The following is a 12,884-nucleotide window of genomic DNA, read 5'->3' on the forward strand; positions in this document are numbered from 1 at the left end:
TGGAACAAACTTCAACTTCACCTGCAACTAACAACGCTATAAGAGGGGCTGAGCAAAATCGGTAACTTAGCCAAACAACGGTTTGCTAGGACGGTGGGTTAGAGGCTTGACATGGCAACATGGCAGGCATGATATAACAAGTGGTAGGTAGCGCGACATAGCGATAGAACAAATAACTAGCCAGCAAGGATAGAAGTGATATCAAGGGTATGGTCATCTTGCCTGAAAAGTTCTCGTTAGGAAGAAGATCGAATCCATGAAGAAGACAAACGGACGTAGTCCAACGAATCCTCACAACTCCGGAACGAAACTGAAGCTAATGAGAGAAGAAAACCGGAAAGAAGCAAGCAACATGTTAAGCACACAAGCATAAACATGGTATGATGCACAACCAAGGATGGTGCATGTCCGGTTTAAATATGCATGGCATGGCAAAGTGCACAAACAAAACTACAAGTTAAGTGGAGCTCAACATGTAACAAGATGCATGTTGACGGAACACCACATTCGATTATTTAGTTCACTCCCGGTTAGGTACTCAACAATATTAAATGTTGTTAAACATAGCAAGGGGTGAAGCATAATAAAACTACCCATCTAGGCAAGTTTAAATGAAGCCGGAACAACAAGCAACAAGTCCGAAAAAATCCTCATATGCATATTATGAATCTGGTACTATTCTGCCCTAAACCATATGAGAGTTGTTAAACATGCAAAGAAATGCCACCATGTTAAACTATGCATTTTTCCACCCCATTTGCATATAAAGATTATTAAATTCTGAGCTACGGTAATTTAGTTATGAATTACATCATTTTAACAAGTCATTTATGCAAATTATATGCAAACATCATTTTAAACAAGGATGAAAGTTGCATATTGTGAAACTAGATGAAATTCTAAGCATTTTACATATTTAAATCATTGTAAACCGATGCACGGTTAGTGAGATATAATATGCATGACCAAAAATGACTTTTCTGTAAAACTCCAGCTCACTGGATTAATAGCAAAATCGTTGGAACAGAAGAAAAAAATGCTACGGGCCGAAACTCTAAACTAGGCTGCACACAAGAGCACTGGGGCGCTCATCACCTCGGGCCTGCAGAAGCTGGACCGAATCGGAAGCTGGCCCATGAGGCAAAGGGAGCGAGCGTCTCTCGCTCGTTCTGGTCAACGCGAGGGGCGCTGGTGAGCAGAGGAGGACGAGTCAGGCGAGCGAGGCAGAGACGCGGTCAACGCACGTGCGAAACAGGGGAACTTGGCGCGGCTCTGGCGACGAGGCCTTGGTGGCGATGCGGGGAAGGGAAGCGGCGTGAGATGAAGCAGAAGATGGGTGCTGGACTTGGCGCTGGTCAACGGTGTCTCGGTGCATGTCCTGTCGACCGAAGAAGAGGATGAGCGGGTGCCGCGGCTCCAGGAACATGGCGGGGCGGCGAGATCCGGTGGTGGTGGACTTGGCGTTGCAGGGGAGGTCCGGGACGAGCGGGACGCGTCCGCCGGCAGCGATCACCAAACGTTGAGCCTTTCGGTCCTAGCCTGTGTCTGAAACATGCTCTTGAGACTCTCGATCATATCGTAAGCCTTGACATTTTCAAAATACTGTTGCAAATCGGGCTCCATACAAGCCAGCATCAGACAACTGATCTTCGTTGATTCATCAACGATTTTCTGGTAGGCATTCTTAGCTGTGGCACGGGCATGGCAGCATGGCGCAAGGGCGTCAGCGGAATTGGGTCACGCCGGGGAATATCGGGGGTACCGCAGGCGGCGTTCTCGTCGAGGTCCTCTGGGAAGAAGATGGCAGCGGCGCTGCTGGTTGGGCAAGGAATAGAGAAGCTCCGACGGTGGCGCTCGCCGGTGCGGGGAGGCGGTCCTGGACGAATAGGTGGCTGCGGCCTCGGACGCTCGTAGGAGCAGGCGCACGAAGCGGGCGGTTGAAGGCGGATGGAGGCCGGAGGTGGTGCTGATTGGGGACGAGGAGGCCCTCGAGGCAGAGGCGCACGGGGCTCAGGCGTCCGGTGGCTTCACTCCAGCGATGCGAGGCTGATGAAGAGCTCGGGCGCGAGGCTGCCATGTGAGGGAGCTCGGGGATGCGGGGACGAGGTGGCTCTGGATGGCGACGAGGCGTACTGGTGGCCGGCGTGAGGGAGATGAGGTGAGGAGGAGGCGCTTAGCTGGAGGGTTCGAGCAACGGGAGGAGCGGGCAGTGGTGCGGTGGTTGGGGATCGAGGAACAGGAGAGGTGTGCTGGCTGGATGGATCGAGGGAGGAGGCTTGCGGGCTGATTGGAAGAAGAATGGGGATGGATCCCGAGGGGGATTTGGTGGAGTGGCGGCGGCTAGCTAGGAGGATGGGACATCTCCCTAAATTTTAGGGTTGGTTTGTCTATATAGCAGGCGGGAGGAGTTTTAGCTGCATCCGATCGTCATTGGACGGCTCCGGGTAAATTGGGTAGTCAAAAGAAGAAACGAAAGAAATATTGTGGTATCTCAGGGTTAATCCGGACTCAAGGTTATGACTGAGGGGTTCGGGTCTAGGAAGTTTCGGGCACACACGCAAAGGGGGTTAGGCGGTCACGGTCAAGAGGGAAGCGAAAAGCCGATTGGTCTGGAACGTTCAACGAAGGCAAAGCGGTCCGAGGGAAGGAGATGAAGGCAAAGGGAGAAACGGCAACGACGAGCAAACACAAGTTTTATGAAAATAATGAGGGCAACGGAGTGCCGATGCAAAGCACATGATGCCATGATGACATGATGAAATGCAGCAAACAAATAAATAAGAGAGCTGACACGCAAAAACATGGCAGGCATCTGGAGCGTCGGTCTTGGGGCGTCACACCGACAAACTCTTAACGGCGTGGGATAGAAAAATGAACATGTAAGGCACATTGGTGTGCATGAAAATTCAAGAATATATATAAACACAATAAAAAATAAATAACCTTGCACTTATCAGTAGAGGGATCATTAACTCCATAGTCAATAGCAGCCTCAACATTATGGCTGGTCTCCTGCATGAAAGAAAAATTAATAAACAGATGAACATCAGAAAGTTCAACTACAATACTGACAACAGAACAACATAGTAAAAAATGCAAACATCAATGACTGACTCACATCAACAACAGGGGGCTCCAAGCGAACATCATTCGTATCGTGGTCAGAAACATTAGCCTCAGTACCATCACCAGCCCTGTTGTCGGTGGCTGATGAGGACATCAATACCATTGTTACACCCACAGCCCCTACTGTTACATATACTGGACCAATTACTAGAGCTCGCGCACGCCAATTAAATTACCAGGTACTTTCGTTTCTTGGTAATGATTCTAATGTTCATGAGATTATGATGCTACCTAAATTGGATACATTTGTTTTGCTTTCAAATGAAGGGCCTAGCTTGGAGAAGGATGAACATTGGAGCAAGAACACGCATGGAGTTGATGGCATGCGCAAGGGGATCAAGAACGGAGTTACAAGTGATGATTTCAGGACTTTGAAGCCGTCATAAGGAGTGCATGAAGCCTTGGACGAAATATACAAGATGCCACTTCATAATATTCGTCCATAGGCTATTCTAGGTGCTGCGTCACCTTATTAATGGGCCAGGCCCATGTAATTTCGAAATACTTAAGTATAGGCTATTTTTAGAGTCCGTATGTGTGGGGAAACAAGAGTTAGGGTTGGTTTCGGACCCCACCCTCAAGGGCCACGAAATTCCCCCCTCTTCCTCCATATATACAGCCCTTAGGGCGTCGTTTAGACTTTGGGGTTTTGTTGAGATTAAAAGTTCGCCATAGCTGCAACTTCTCGTACTTCGTTTGTGTCCAACGACCAGACCAAGACGACACAGAACCCCACCTTGATCAATAAAGCTTTCATCTTATATTCGCAATATCCAGATTGCAATCTCAGTTTCTTGCTTGTTCTTTGTTTGCTCGCAGGAAACAGGCCCTCGTGGTCAGGTTGATCGTGCTCCGGCGTGGTCAATAACCCCTCGGAAGTTGGTTTAGCGATTGCTAAGGCGCGACGTCTCGCACGTTCGTAGTCGGATCGTCAAGGTCGACTCCCACAGAAAACGATAGCCACCATCTCATCGAAACATCGGGACACCTTTGCCTCTATCAGTGGCAGCAGCCTCATCCTGCTCAATCTGCCTGATAACAACATTGGCACTTTCTTCATATGGCTTGCACTGAGAGTCTTGCATAGTTTTTCACTTCATGTTGTTCAACAGACGAACCGAGCTCTGAATTAGTTGAGCAGCACCATCACGCATATCACTAATAAAATTCTCTCCAACTCAATATAGGCTGCTGCTTCCGCAGCATTAAATTGATGACCTTCAGGAAGGATACCATTGACACAACACACACGCTCAACTGTAGTTGGGACCTTTTGCAGCTCAGAACTCACATTACTAAAAATATACTCAGCATGCTCCAACGCAGAAATAGCTACATCAATACCAAAACCCTGCCTCTATGAAGTACTAGCCTTACTAGGGCCAGGGGGAACATAACCATCACCCTCAACACCACGGCCACCTCTCAACTCATCGTGCAGAGATGAAATCTTTGCGAACCTGAGACGACGGCATCTCCAGGACTGGCCATTTATACATTCGTAAAAAGACAACTTCCTCTTTAGTTTTCCACTACAAACAAGGGGGAAAAGAGTTAATTAATCAATGCAACACATATGGAAAAATAAACATTATATTAACAGATTTGAATCGACAACACTAACGATCTTTCACTATCAGTGCCAATTTGTTAGTATTTACAAACAGGCCAGTTGAACAAGAGATTCAGTTCAACCACACATGACACAACAGTACTAAAAATCGTACCTAAACCTCACAAAGCTTAAGAAATGACAAAATCTAAACATGTAACTCTGTAGTACACATGTTCACTCCAGCAAAATTGCTCTACCTAAATAAAAAAAGGTCTGCAAGACACGACACAAATAAAACTCATCGGAAGCTTCCCAAACACCCAAGTCTTTGGATCTCCGTTGCCTTTTTTATCAAATCTGCATCAGCCAGATCGGAACGTTTGTTAGGATCCATGAAACATATGCGGGGGAGTCGCATGTCAAGCTCCGGAGTCTTGCCACGGATAAGGCAGTCAAGGTACATTAGTACAGGCCCTATATCACAGCCTGTGATTGCCTTCCCACTCGTAACACCATCTTGGTACCTGACAACAACCCTTCTAAGCTCATCAACCATTAGCTGGCAATAATCCATGTTAGCCATGTCCTCAATGAAACAGATTGCAATCTCAGTTTCTTGCTTGTTCTTCGTTTGCTCGCAGGAAACAGACCCTCGTGGTCAGGTTGATCGTGCTCCGGCGTGGTCAATAACCCTCGGAAGTTGGTTTAGCGATTGCTAAGGCGCGACGTCTCGCACGTTCGTAGTCGGATCGTCAAGGTCAACTCCCACAGAAAACGATAGCCACCATCTCATCGAAACATCGGGACACCTTAGCCTCTATCAAGTGGTATCAGATTTCCAGGTTGCTCGGTGAGATTTTACAGTTTTTCGTAGATTAGATCGAGTCTGTTCTTCATACCTACAGTCCACGAAAAAGCCACAAAAAAAAATTAGGGTTAGTTCATCATATCCGAACCAATCTGAGCCTTTGCATAATCTTTTAAGGGTTTTTGCTTTGTTGAATTTGCGGTTGCATCGTCGTGTCAAGTTGCTGGTCTTAGAGTCTAGTCTTTTAGAGTTTCGAGTTCTGGTCATAAGTTGTCACGCCGCCGTCGCACCATCATCATCGCCCATCTACCACCATTGCTTATCCGCCACCGTTCTGAATCCGTATCCATATACCACCACCAATCCGTATCCATATACCACCACCAATCTGTATCCATATACCACCACCAATCTGTAACCATATATCCACCACCAATCCGAGTTCTTCTCATATTAGGTTTGTTCTTGAGATCAATCTCAATTCCGATTCGTGTTTCCTTGCCTGCGTAGGTCTCGAAAAAAAAAGAGTCTGGAGACCCCCGGGCAGTTTTTAGGCCAAAATTTTCACGGGCAAAAATATTTTTTCCCTATCCTATTTTTAGGTTTTTCTGAGTCTTTTGAGCCACGTGCCATCATAGTGATTTTTTGTCGCACTTTTTCGTCGTCGCTGCCCTGATTTCCGAAAAAAAAGTGAAAAAAAAAAATTCGTGCCCATCCTATCAGTTTGACGAGGGAAGTGTTTTGAGACACTCGCCATTATAGTAACTTTTCGCAAAAAAAAGAGGAGCGCAAAAAAAGCGAAAAAAAAAGTTCCAGAGTGTGCTTTTCCCTTATTTACGTGCAGCGCCGTGATTTTCTTAGTGTTCTAGGCTCGCGTCTCTAGCACGGTCTAGCCTAGGACCAGCACAGTACCGTCGTTGAGCGTTTATTCAACTTTGCATCTCTGAATTGATTATTGCTGACCCTTTTTGCTACCATACTATAAGCCTTCCCAGCTCCACATACCTCTACGTCGTGCGTTTGACTCTCCCTGGCAATCGCTCTATCCAAGCTTTTGAGAGTTTTGACTACAACGGTTGCCGATCACCGCCTGCTGCTGGGTAAGAACTGGTAAGAATTTGAGATTTGCTTGACGGATTTGTGACACCCGCCACCAACACCTCTTGTTAGTATTCTGTAGGATCATATTCTTGTGTGTTTTCTATTGTTGCTAACCATGGCAGGATCACAAGCCGATGAGACTGACTGGGAGAACATGACGAATCAGGAGTTGCATGATAAATTTCAGCAAATGATGAATGGACAGGTGCAGGATGTGCTAAACAGATTTGAAGAGGCCATGGAGAAGATAGATGACATGGAGAAGACGTTCGAAACAAAGCTCGATAACAGGTTTAATGAATTGCTCGCGCGTCTTCCACCACCACCACCGGCTGCACCTAATGCACCTCTACAACAACAACAACGACGACTACCTACACATCGTGAAACAGCCCTCCGCCGAGCGAGCCGTCTCCCTCTTGCACCTGGCCAAACTGTTGGTGCTGTTGTTGCTACTTCTGTGGCTCCTGCTGCTGATGCGGAGGAGGATGATTTTGCTGGCGATTACGAGGATGAGGTTGATCAAAATCAGAACTACGTGCCACCACCAGCACAGCAACCATCAGGTCGTCCACATGCAAATACTGGCAATGGTAGGGCTCACCCTCAGGTATGAGATCATGACCATCTCCCTAAACTAAAATTGAATATTCCACCATTTGAGGGTAGATATGTTCCTGATATATATCTTACTTGGGAGTTAGAAACTGAACAACGATTTACATGTTTACAATATCCCGAGGAGAGACGTGTTCCTGCTGCTGTTTGTGCATTCACTAGTTTTGCATGTGTTTGGTGGTCTGAGCATTGTAGATTATATCCCATTCCTGCTACTTGGGCTGCTTGGAAAACTGCTATGCGTACTCGTTGGGTTCCACCATATTATCAACGTGAATTACTTCAAAAATTGCAGCGCTTAAGACAGGGAAAAAATTCTGTAGAAGAATATTATCAGGAATTACAAACTGGCATGATTAGATGTGGTATTGTTGAGGAGAATGAAGCTATGCTTGCACGTTTTATGGGTGGATTAAATAGAGAGATTCAGACGATTGTAGAGTATAAGGAGTATACTAATATCACTCGTTTATTCCATCTTGCTTGTAAAGCTGAACGTGAAGTGCAGGATCGACAGGCATTGGCGCGGACTAACTTTTCTGCAGGTCGACCTTCTTCATGGACACCACGTGCATCATCTACTTCCACACGTTCTGCTACACCGGCGCCTCTGTCGGCTGCCACCTCCAACCGTGATACAATAAAGCAGGCACAATCACCACTATCTGCCAAGAGCACACCTTCTGGGCCTGCAAAGAGTTCTTCTTCATCCATGGCATCAACAGGGCAAACACATGATATTATTTGTCGACGTTGCAAGGGTGGAGGTCATTATGCGAGAGAATGCCCATCTAAGCGTGTGATGATTGTTACTGAGGATGGTGGGTATGAGTCCGCTAGTGACTATGATGAGGAGACTTTGGCTCTTATTACACGTGACGAACACGGTGGAGACGATTCTGATCATGAGACGCAATACATGGCTCCTGAAGATGCTGACAGGTATGAATGTTTAGTTGCTCAACGTGTTTTGAGTGTGCAGGTTACACAAGCTGAGCAAAATCAGAGGCATAATCTGTTCCATACAAAGGGAGTTGTGAAGGAACGTTCTGTTCGCGTGATCATAGATGGAGGGAGTTGCAACAACTTGGCTAGCATCGAGATGGTGGAGAAGCTATCTCTCACCACAAGACCACATCCACATCCTTACTACATTCCAATGGTTCAACAACAGCGGCAAGGTTAAGGTAACACGTACTGTTCGTGTGCATTTTAGTATCTCTACATATGCTGATTATGTTGATTGTGATGTGGTACCTATGCAAGCATGTTCCTTATTACTTGGTAGACCATGGCAATTTGATAAAAATTCTATTCACCATGGTAGAAACAATCAGTATACTCTTGTTCATAAGGATAAAAATATTACTTTGCTTCCTATGACTCCTGATTCCATTTTGAAAGATGATATTAATAGAGCTAATAAAGCAAAACAGGAGAAAACTAAGAGTGAAAATCAGATTGTGGCAAAAGAATTTGAGCAACAAATGCAGCCTAATAAACAATCTAGTGTTGCTTCTGAAATTAAATTGAAAAGTGCATGTTTACTTGCCACCAAATCTGATATTGATGATCTAGATTTTAGCAAATCTGTTTGCTATGCTTTTGTGTGCAAAGAGGCATTATTTTCATTCGAGGACGTGCCTTCCTCTTTGCCCCCTGCTGTCACTAACATTTTGCAGGAGTTCGCTGACGTCTTTCCACAAGACGTGCCACCGGGATTACCACCTATTCGAGGGATTGAGCATCAAATTGACTTAATTCCAGGTGCTTCGCTACCCAACCGTGCACCATACCGTACCAATCCAGAGGAGACGAAGGAGATTATGCGTCAAGTACAAGAACTGCTCGACAAAGGTTATATACGCGAATCCCTTAGTCCTTGTGCTGTTCCTATCATTTTAGTGCCGAAAAAGGATGGTACGTCGCGTATGTGCGTTGATTGTAGAGGCATTAATAATATTACTATTCGTTATCGTCATCCTATTCCTAGGCTAGATGATATGCTTGATGAATTGAGTGGCTCTACAATATTCTCCAAAGTTGATTTGCGTAGTGGATACCATCAAATTCGTATGAAATTGGGTGATGAATGGAAAACAGCATTTAAAACTAAGTTTGGATTATATGAGTGGTTAGTCATGCCTTTTGGGTTAACTAATGCAACTAGTACTTTCATGAGGTTAATGAACGAAGTTTTACGTGCTTTCATTGGACGATTTGTGGTAGTTTACTTTGATGACATATTGATTTATAGCAAATCTTTGGAGGAACATTTGGAACATTTACGTGCTGTTTTTATTGCTCTACGTGATGCACGTTTGTTTGGAAACCTTGGAAAGTGCACCTTTTGCACCGACCGAGTATCTTTTCTTGGCTATGTTGTTACTCCACAGGGAATTGAAGTTGATAAAGCCAAGATTGAAGCTATTGAGAGTTGGCCGCAGCCCAAAACGGTCACACAAGTGAGGAGTTTCCTTGGCCTCGCTGGTTTCTATAGGCGTTTTGTGAGAGATTTCAGCACCATTGCTGCACCTCTCAACGAGCTTACAAAGAAGGATGTGCCTTTTGTTTGGGGTACCGCACAGGAAGAAGCCTTCACGGTATTGAAAGATAAGTTGACACATGCTCCTTTACTCCAACTTCCTAATTTCAATAAGACTTTTGAGCTTGAATGTGATGCTAGTGGAATTGGATTAGGAGGTGTGTTATTACAAGATGGAAAACCTGTTGCATACTTTTCTGAAAAATTGAGTGGGCCTAGTCTGAACTATTCTACTTATGATAAAGAATTATATGCTCTTGTTCGGACCTTAGAAACATGGCAACATTATTTATGGCCCAAGGAATTTGTTATACATTCTGATCATGAATCTTTGAAACACATTAAAAGTCAAGCAAAACTGAACCGTAGACATGCTAAATGGGTTGAATTCATTGAGACTTTCCCTTATGTGATTAAACACAAGAAGGGTAAAGAAAATGTTATCTCGTCCTCTCGTCCTCTGACGGCCTTGGTGCAGAACGACCACCACGAGGGAACCCAAATAGTTGTTCTATACCATCGCTAGTGATGGGAAGCTTCTTATTAGCCTCACCCATGTCAAGAGTCATTGTATCAGGATCTATCTTCAGGTACAAAACTCCCATCAGAGGGCGGGAAATGTTAGACTTCACCTTCCACTTGAAGATAGAACAAAAACCAGCTGCATGAACCCTAGCCACATGGCGACTCTCAAGCAATTTAGCACAAGCATCAATCTCTCTCAACGAACATCGCACATTTATGTTCAATTGCTATAGGTTACCTTCATCCAAAGCAACTTTTCCGGCATTGCCTCTCACCGGCTTGACCAGACTCATAACGCTAACAGGCTATAAATGAAAATAAAGAAGGCACAGCTTAATTAAATGAATATAGAAAACAAAACAGACATATGAACAAAAGAAGAAAAAAGAAAGATTGCACAAGTTGAACTCTTAAAGCAACATCAGTACCACCCTCAATTGATGCAAACAAATGACCAGCCCTCACCTGGCCAGCATACCAACCCAGACACAATTAAATCCTCGCAAGTACAACTAGTAAGTCACATACAGTACAAACACGTAGCACTGCATATTCATCTTCAGAATCAACTTCGATATCATCTTCTTCAGATACAGGATCTTGAGCTTCGACACGAGCATGCTTCTTCACACCTTTGTTCACCTTCACAGGAGCAACTTTATGCTTCTTATTTTCCTTCAACAAAGAGCGCTCTGGAAGAGGAGACAAAGAAGGCTTCTTATTTGACAAAACTCGTGGACTCCAGCGAACAGGAGAGCCACCAAGTGTGCTTGGACCAATCTTCACAGCAACACTATCTCCATCAACATTGCTATTACCAGGTTGGGAACCAGCTTTCACACGTGGGCTACGCCTCTGTGTGCCATCAGGATTTGGATCTGACATCTTCCTCTTCAAAACAACTTTCTTTTCCTTAACTACATCATGAGTAAACACTTGCATCAAACGAATCTACAATAGATTTTTCTTCACAGGCATCTCAGTTCCATGAGATCCAGCATCCACAGTTGAAAAGGCCGCGTCACCACCTTCATCACCTACACCTTTAGGAGCTCGAGCAACATCCTCACCGCTTTGTTGCACGCAGGCAGCCTTTTGACATCGTTCCAACTCCTTTCTCCTCTGGAAATCACACTTCTTCTTTCTTATCCTTTCATCCTCGAGCTGTAACTGCATAGGAACATCCTCAGCCTGAGTAACAAGCTCAGTGCCATCAACACTTTGTGACTGAGTAACAGACAACTGCAAGCTCCCATCACCATCATCAAAGTTAAGAGAATATATTCCATCATTAATATCTTTGACAACATCAGCAATGTCCTCAGGAGCAGCATGGATGTCATTAACTGCATAAACCAATAACATAAGCACACACATATAAAATTAAAACACAATTAACATTGCAGAGACAAGATAAATAAGGAGCATAGCATCAGACACAAACAAAAGGAACAACTGATGTAACTAACCATATTTATGTATTCAAGGCCGTTAAAAAAGAGCAAATATAAGGGAAACACCAGCAACACTCGCAAGTTCTTCTAGAGGATTTGGTGTCTCAAAAATAAGATTCACAAGTTCTTGAAAGCGTTATGGTTTGTCAGAATCAGGAGGCTGTCACATCCCTAGTTCTGGTATGACCTAGACTAGCTAGTCATGTGTGCATCATGTTTAAATTCCATTTAAATTTGAAATGGGGATTTGTGAAACCCTCAGAAATCATTTCTAGAAATGACCCAGATAAAAATTGCTCCGAAAAGGTCCAAGAAAATGTTCATGCTGCTCTCTGATAATATTTGTCAGAGTTAAAATTCAAACAAATATTATTAGGAGCTCATAGATATTTATTTTGGGCATTTGGAATTAATGCAGTAATTATTTGCTTTGGATATATATTATTATATATATATAATATTGTCCAAAAATTATGCCAGTAATTGAGGAGCTCTGGAATAATACCACTAGCCCCTGCAAAAATTGGCATAAGTAAATAAAATGATTTGGTATTTTTACTAAATCAAAAACAAATGTCAGAAAATAGAAAAGAAAACAAAAATGGGAAAACACTTACCTGGGCCAACTAACCTAGCGGCCCATCTGCTCAAACCCAGCAGACTGGCCCAGCCCACCTTCTACCGACGCCAGTCGTCGTCCTCCTGGCGCCAGGAGGACGAGAGGCACGCGCTCGCCGCCCGCGCGCATGGGCGCCACACCACCTGCCTGCCTGGCCTCTCCCTTGAACGCCCTGGCCGTCCCGAACGTTGCCACGCGACCCCCCCAGGACTCTCTCACTCTCTCCCGTCCTCCTTCCCGCCTCTGTCGCCTCTCCCATGATAGCCGAAGCGCTGCCGTCGCCGTAGCTCACCGCTGGCATGCTCTCCGCCGTTCCCTCGCCCCTCTGACGAGTCCATGAGCTCCACCATGTCGCCTACCACCTCTCCGTCAAGCCACGCGTCGCCGGACGCCCTGTGGAGCCGCCATCACCGTCATCTTCACCTCCGGCCACCCGAGATTGCCGTCGCCATTCTGCCCGCGTCGGACCTCCCCCGAGCTCGCTGACGCGTCCGCCGGATCTTCTGTGAGCCACTGCGTCGACCCCCCCTCTC

The sequence above is a fragment of the Triticum urartu genome, chromosome 5 (genome assembly GCF_003073215.2).
Source record: "Triticum urartu cultivar G1812 chromosome 5, Tu2.1, whole genome shotgun sequence".
Classification (NCBI taxonomy): domain Eukaryota; kingdom Viridiplantae; phylum Streptophyta; class Magnoliopsida; order Poales; family Poaceae; genus Triticum; species Triticum urartu.